The sequence below is a fragment of the Abrus precatorius genome, unplaced genomic scaffold (assembly GCF_003935025.1).
Source record: "Abrus precatorius isolate BTA unplaced genomic scaffold, Abrus_2018 Scaffold4, whole genome shotgun sequence".
NCBI classification, from domain to species: Eukaryota; Viridiplantae; Streptophyta; class Magnoliopsida; order Fabales; family Fabaceae; genus Abrus; species Abrus precatorius.
Genome location: NW_020874384.1, coordinates 18,314,953 through 18,323,419, shown reverse-complemented (window position 1 = coordinate 18,323,419; position 8,467 = coordinate 18,314,953).

Sequence of the window (8,467 nt, the reverse complement as noted above, 5' to 3'; positions counted from 1 at the left end):
TAAAATTAAAGTCCACATATAATTTATGAATATTATTTATTAAAATCATTTTTAAAAATTATTATCAAATAATATTTTTTAAAATTTGTTTGTTATGTTAAATGAATTTTTAAATTATATATTTACTTTTACATTTTAACATTAAATTAAATTTTAAATTTTTATATATTTTAATTTTAATAATATATTAAATTATTTATTATTAATAATTAAAAATTTTCAAATTTAATAAATGTAAAATAATTAGATAATATATTTTTAATTATTTTTAAAATACATTTAATTTAATTATAGCATTGTACGGAAAATTAACAGCCCAAAACTAGGTAATATTGCCCCTTTTTCTATCTCCACCCTGATGCGCGCACACACTATCACACTGTCTTTAGACCCCACGCGCCCCACCCTTTAATAGGGCTCCATTTCTAAAACACCCCCCCCCCCCCCGAGAGTCCCGCGCTCCTCCCTGTGCCTGTGGGGGCCACAATTTTCCGCCAAATAAATTATATTTAATGTTTATATGTATTAAATTTTGCAAAATATATTTTTTAATACGCGTACACAAATTGAAAAAGGTCCATGATATTTTCTGGATTCATTTTTTATATATAAAATTTGAAAAATATATATACTAAAATTGATATCTTAAAAAAATTTTAAAATATAAAATTAATAATTTTTAGTGTTAGTAACCATAAAATAACAATAAACAAAAATTAATTTGAGTGACAAATGACTTAATATTATTTAAGTAAAGTTTTAAATTTAAATATTTTTAATAATAAATTTACTTACTATATTTATATACGTGATCTAAGTCAAATTCAGACTAAATTGTAAGAGAAATTTTAAAAAATTGTAAAATAACAAAAATTTATTAAGTTTTAAAATTTGTTATTGATAATTTTATAAAAGTATAACACATTATAAAAAGTTAAAATTAGTTAATAATTATTCATTTTAAAATAATAAAAAATAAAAATTTATCAATAATTAAAAAAGTTATTAAAAAATGTCACTAATAATCTTTTATCAAAAGTTAATATTAACAATTTTAAAAAATAATATTTTTATAAATTTTTTCAAAATATAATGTTTTAATTTTTTTTTTCATATAAAAAGAAAAACCCTATCTTGCTCAGTTTTTTCCGAGACAGATTGGACGTTTCCAACTTTCCCAGCATAAAAGGGTCGAGTGTGGCCAAACCCCATCTATGGCTATGAGCTGTGTCCGTTAGCTTCGGCTTCCCTTCTCCACTGTCCGCTACTTCCATGCATTTGTCATTCAAATTCACCTTTTTTTTCCGCCCCTGCCTTTTTCCATTTGATATTTTTAATAAAATTTAATTATAAATTTAAATGTCTTTAATATTATTTTTAATTAAAATTAAGTTTTATTTAATAAAATATATCAATGTTAAATATTAACCTTTATTTTATATAAAATTTTAATTTTCATAAAAATTAACATTAATGCACTTAAGTTTTATTTTTCATCCTTTCACTTTGATGATATAGGCTGATTTTTATTGATTATTTTATTGTATGAAGTATTAAAATTAAATTTAATATAAAAATTTTATGTAAAAAACCTGTGTATTAAACTATAAAATACTAATTTAATAATTAATTATCAATTATTATTATTATTATTATAGATAAAACTTTTATATTTATGCGCATTAGATAAAAGAAACATTAAGATGATTATTTCATTTGAATTGTTTAAAAATATATGATAAAGTTATATATATCATCAATAGATTTGAAAACAAAATTTATTTAATAATTATTCATAAATTTTAAAATGTTACCTAAGATTAAAAAAAGTTCATATATAACCTTTTTATTACTTTTATAATTTACTAAATATATTAACTTTCAAATAAAACTTTTATCTGAAAAGAAACCTTTTAAATAAAAGTTTTGTTTTAAGATTAACCACATCCGTAAACCTGAGTTTAAATAATGCTTTGAACTTTGAAGCCTTTTTTTCCAGTCAACAGAAAATTTTCATTGAAGATTCTTTTACTTTTACTTCAGTTGTTGCGTTGGGTACAGCAGAGGTGCATTATTGGGCCTTTGCCTTTTGCCAATCACATCACCATCTACATCAACTTATATGTGAATGAGCTGTTACGGTCATGTCAATCAGAATTACTCGTGAAAAAGAAACAAAAAATCAAATTGAGGAAATCAACTGAGAACCTTGTCTGATTTCAAGTTTAATTTTTAGATAATTATGTTTATTTTATTATAATGTAATTTTATAAAATATTGATATTTTAATTTCTTAACACGATTAATTCTAACTTTAAATTTATGTTTAAATTATTGGAATAAATTATATTTTTTATATTAAATTAAAAGTAATTATATTAAATTTTATTAAAATGTTTATGTTAAATACTTCGACATTCTGTTTGTTTCTTGAAAAAAAAAAATAACTAAGGAACAAATAAAATTATAATTTTTTTATGTGTTCGAATTCTTTATTTTTAAATAGTTAAAAATGATTAGTTGGATTTAAAAGTATTTAGGTTTTTAAATTAATTTATATTTAAAAGTGAATAAAATAATAAATTATAATTCATTAAATATAATTTAAATAAAATATTTAAATTAAGTATAAGAATTTTTAAATAAGATTCTGCCTTTATATATATATATATATATATTAAAAATATTTTTAAATAATATTAAATATTTTTAAAAAATTTTGTCATTTAAATAACATGTTTGTTTTAATCTATTTTGCACCTATTTTTTTTTTTTAACTTTTTTCTCACTTCATTCTCACAATATTTTCTTTTATTAATTTTTATGCTTTATTTTTTACTATGCAAAAAAAAAAAACCAATAGATTACAGTGAACAAAAAAAATAATAAAAGCATTCACGAAAAAAAAAAACTCTCATGCCATAAAAATTACAGTAAAATGGGTGAGAAAGAAGAGGTTACGTGGAACACTCTTATGATTATGATAAATAAAATTTTTATTTGTTTAAATAATATTTTTATAAATTCTTTTGATTATTCTGTTTTTTTTATCACTACTATTTTGTTTTCTTCCTACATTCAAACTTATCCTAAATTATATTTTAAAAATTGTCTAAAGTTTCAATTTTAGACTTAACTTGATCATTTCTTAATTAAAAGTATTTAATTACTTTATATAACTTAAAGGCGATATCCACTTAATTAAATAGTAGGATTCGTGACCTGACAGGTCTCTAATTTTGTCGAGCTATTATTGTAGTGTAATTTTAAGAGATTATTCGAGAGAGAAATTTTGGAGGAAAAAAATAAATTTTATTTTAAAATTAATAAGATTATAAAATATTTAAAATAAAAACAATTGTGAAATAAAAATGTTATTTATTCTTTTCTCCTCTAAAACTTCCTGGACACAAAATTCCGAAAGAATGTGATATGATCCTCTACGCAATGTAAGTTAAAATTAACAAATAACAGGCCATTAACTTGGGTAATTATTCTTTTGATTATGAGCATGTACAATCTTGACATCTTGTGCCTGCCACAATCAAATATAGCAAATCTTTATAGTTTGGTAAAACGAAGAACTATTCAACAATATATGTTAAACGGGAGACAATAAGGACCCATGTCTGCCATTAAATCAAATCAAATATGTTGAGCAGTATATAGCAGCCATCTTTAGTATATTTAATTAGTCATAATACCAAACAACCAACCTTTTAACTATTCGTTAAGCAGCAACTAATCAAACTTTAGAGTAAGAGTCTGAGGGAATGCTTTACTTTTGATTTGTAAAATTGATAACAATGTCCATCAACATGCAATTAATAGATGATGTGGAAGAATATTTTATATTTATCTTTCTTTATATATCAGCATTAAGTAGATGAAATTTTATAAATATTTGTTAAAAAATAAAAATTTGCACATAAATTTTTTTTTAAAAAAATCACGTGACAGTGTTTATTAATACAACTTTAATGTACATTATAAACAAATAAACTTTTATTTCACATGTTTCATTTCTTTTTATTTATTTATTTTCACCGTATCACATTACTTAAATGTTATATTACAATGCAAAAAGTTTATCATTTACTAGCACTTTAATATTGGATAAGTCATTATTAATATATTTTTTCTAATAAAAAATTAAATTATTAACATGTATGTTTAAATATATATATATATATATATATATATATTTCAAATATAAATTAACCTCCTATCTTTTTCTAAATATTTACAGCTAACGAAGTCTATATGAACCACTTTCATTCTCTAGTTGAATCCATCTTCTTAGCTTCCATAAAATCAACTAATAAAGTACATGAATCAATAATAATCAATAACCAGCTTACGAATATGCACACACTTAACACTTTCGCTTGTCTCGTCAATAATGATCTTGGACATATAATGTGTCACATGAATTTTTGGTAAAATTAAAAATTCAAATTGGTTTCTCACAAAAATACAAGAATGATACCATTATTCTCCAAATTCCAATTTTTTATTCTCCTCCCTACTTTTTTTTTTCTCTTAAAAAATAAAATCTCCAAATTAGTAACTTTCATTTCCTACTCACCATTCCTTGGAGCCTCGTCTATCGCACGGCTCTCTTTATAGCCTCCTCTAACACATGGGATTGTTTAGTGCATCCACTGGGGATCTTAAACATAAGTTTCATGTTTGTCTTCATAACTATGTTAAGAGTTATATTGTTGGAGCCTCCAGCTTCAATTTCAACTACAAGCTAATTTAAAGTTACAAATGAAGTACGGTTGGTGTGTGGGACTAATTCATATCATAGGGAAGCAAATTGATTTCTTATACAAGACTCCAAACTAAAAACTTGATGATGTTGTATAAGATTTTGTGGTTGGAAGAGATATTGCTATTTTACTTCACAGGAAGAACAACATGATTGTATGGGGAAGGGAATTAATAGTTTGATATTGGTTAGATGTAAAGGTGGTGCTCATACCCACCAACAAAAGACAAGTTTTCGGGATTCATTATACAAATTAAAAGTTAAATCGTTCAAATCCCATGCTATTGAGCATTGGAGAAGAGATAAATCTTCTATATTATCAAGAGTTTTTGATTGGCTGTGTTCTAGAGAGAGGGCGAGGGAGCGAGGAAACAAAAAGTAATTGAAATTTTGAGATTTAGGACCTATTTATAGGAATTTATTAACAATCTATAAAAAAAAGTTTATGACTTTTATAAATTGGTTATTTCAGTAGTTTTTTTAATATAACTTATCAAAATAAATCATTTTTAATTTATTTAAATAAAGTTTATTATTAACTTAAGATATAAATTACATTTTAAAAAAATTAAATAAGTGCTACACATTCTTAAAAATTAAGGTGTGTAATCCTATTTTATAGGTGATGTGAGCGAATGCGATCCTGCAAGATGCTTCTATAAATTTCACATCCATTGGCATCCCTTCTCACATTCATTTCTTGTGTTTTACGTTTCTGATATTTTTGCCCATGTGAACTCATGTGCTTTGCGTCTCAATTCAAAGGATGCGTCATATCCTTCTTCCTCTTCTGCTCAATGTCGTATGAAAGCACACCTCCCTGTAAAATATTTTTTAGTTTAATCCAATTCATAATTATTTTTTATAGATAATTTTCTTTTATTGTTTAAAATTAGTCAATAACAAGCTTAAATAATAGTTTCTACAGAAGGCTTTATTAAACAGCTTTTGACCTAAAAGTTGTTTTTAAATTAAAATAGTCATAAAATTATCAAATAACTTCAAATTTATTTAAGTAGCTTTTAAGATGAAGAAAAGTTTTGTCAAATTAAAGAGTTTCTTAACGTACCACAAAGGTCATTCATACTTTTCCAAAATCCAACATCTTCCTTTTCATAGCTAACCTGCATGAAAAGTATGCATTAACCACGAAGCATCTCATATGCTTTTAATTGGCACCATATTCTGCAAAACACCCATGAAACCATTTCACGTGAAAGAGAAAAATTAGCTTGAAAGTCTTTTTGTTCCATATGCTGAGAATCCCAACTACTCTTCCTTCAGAAGGTTTGTGCACTCAATCACAATCAAAAGCGCCCAAAAATTGTTCACATAATCTTCTCAATTTCAATAGTCTATATTCTTTTTACATGAACTGCAATAAAGTCAAAATTTTCGGAGCGAATCATACAGTAGACCACCTTCTTTTTTAATTTCCCAGTTCTTTATATTTATAATTAAATTCTATCTTCATTGATTTTTTCCTTGTGATCTTTATCTCAGTAAGCTTATTAATTGTGACCTAGTTGCTTTCTTTTACATTTCTCACTTAACTCCCATATTCTTTCTACCATGGTATATCTGGTACGTAGTTTTGGGACGGAACTAAGTTTTTGTGATTTCTGATATCAGAATCAGAGAGTGAGTTGTCCAAGCGTCAGCTAGCAAATGAAATACAGTGCTTGAGCCTATGGTCTTTGGAAGAGCCTCACGATTCAATCACGAAGATATTTTGAAGTTTTATTACAAATGTAACTATAAAAACTGAGAATGAATTGAGAATCGTTGGGTACAAATTAACTGCATCTTATGCAGTTCTTTTTGCAGCAAATCCTTTTATGTTGAATTTTTATATGATTATATCATGTAAAAATGATGTTTTTATACTCTTTATTATATACATTAAACAGATGAGATCTTATCGAATTTTGAAAGTATTTATGAAGTAAGATAAATATAAATTTTTCATACTACAAGGTCACGTAAATATTTATCATGATAGAATTCATTTTCAAATTATTGTGGTTTTTTTTAAAAATTGTTGTTTTTTTTAATATTTTAGGGGAATATTACTGATACAATATAAGAGGTCATAGATGCAATTAATATAAATTTATGTGTCTTTTCAAGCAATAGTTTAAATTTTTTTCACTATTAATTACGACTTGATATATGATTTGGCATATGATCTTTAATAGGCGCAATTTAGACATTGGCATTAATATCAATCAAGTAGTCCTTAACATTATAAATAATTTAATATAGTCTTACATTGACAATAATCAATCAATTTGATTTTTAAAATTAATATCATGAGTTTAAATCTCTTAATATAATAAATTTTTATTAAAAAATATTTTTTATTTTAAAATTATAAAATCATAATAAATATTTTTATTTTAATAATTTTTTATTATTAATTTTTTATACTCAACTCTAAAAAATAAAATTAACATCTTCCTATAATCAATCAGGCTAGCTTGGTTTCTAAATTTGATAATAATTAATTAATTTAGTCCCAAAGTTATGAATCAAATTAATTGACAAGCAAAAAATTTAGAGATCAAATTATTGATAATTCTAAAGATAAATATTAATTTATTTTTCATAATATCAAGAGGTGTTTAAATTAAATGTACATGTTTAACTTTTTTAACAATAAAATCTTAAATTTAAATATTGTTTTTTTAAAAAAGATATCCACTAAAAAATTATACTACTTTGAGTACCAAATCTAAAATAAAGTAAATTTGTCTTTTTTTTCTCATAATTCTCCACTATTGTGCATAAAATGATATTCTCATTGAAATTTATATTGTGAATAGCAGTTATTGCAAACATATATATGTAAGAAAAAAGTAAATAAGATATTCAACTCAAGAATAAATTCAAGACACAACTTTTTTCTCATGCAAAAATTTCATTAACTATTATTCATGTTTTGTGTTGTAAACGGATATTGAATATATTTTTCTTCAAAAATTATATTTTTGCATATTAGTTCTACTTTATTATTATTTAAAAAATGAAAAAACATTTATTTTTGCATTCATTGTTGAAAAAATATGGATAATTTATACTAAAGATTATTATTTTTATAGTATTAAAGATTAAATTGATTAATAATTATTAAAATTAACTATTGAATTTATTTTTGTATTGTCAAATTATCCAATAATGCTGATTTTAGTGATTAATACTTAAGTCTTAATAAGTAATTAAGTATCCGTATCTATTTTCCAGTCACATCACGGATAATCCATTGCTTTGATGAATTAAAGCGAGAAATAAATAGCGATCATTAATTCTTTTTTAAAGGTTTGTGAGATTCCCTTTCCTTCCACTTTTTAATTAAAGTCACATCGTCCACAGCATTTCTTTAGCTATTATTAAATTTAATTAAAGTTAAATCATTAACACTAAATATTAATTTTTTACCATATTTAATAAATTTTTATAAAATGTAAAATTCATTAATTTAATCATTAAATTATTTCATGTTACATTTATAATCCTGCATATTAAATTTTATGTAATTTAAATATTTATAAGTGTATTAATCAAATTTAATATTTTATATTTTTAATATATTATATACATTAAAATAAAATATAATGTGATAGAATATATGTTTATATATATATATATATATATATATAAGATTTTATAAAGTTAATTTATTTAATAAGAATA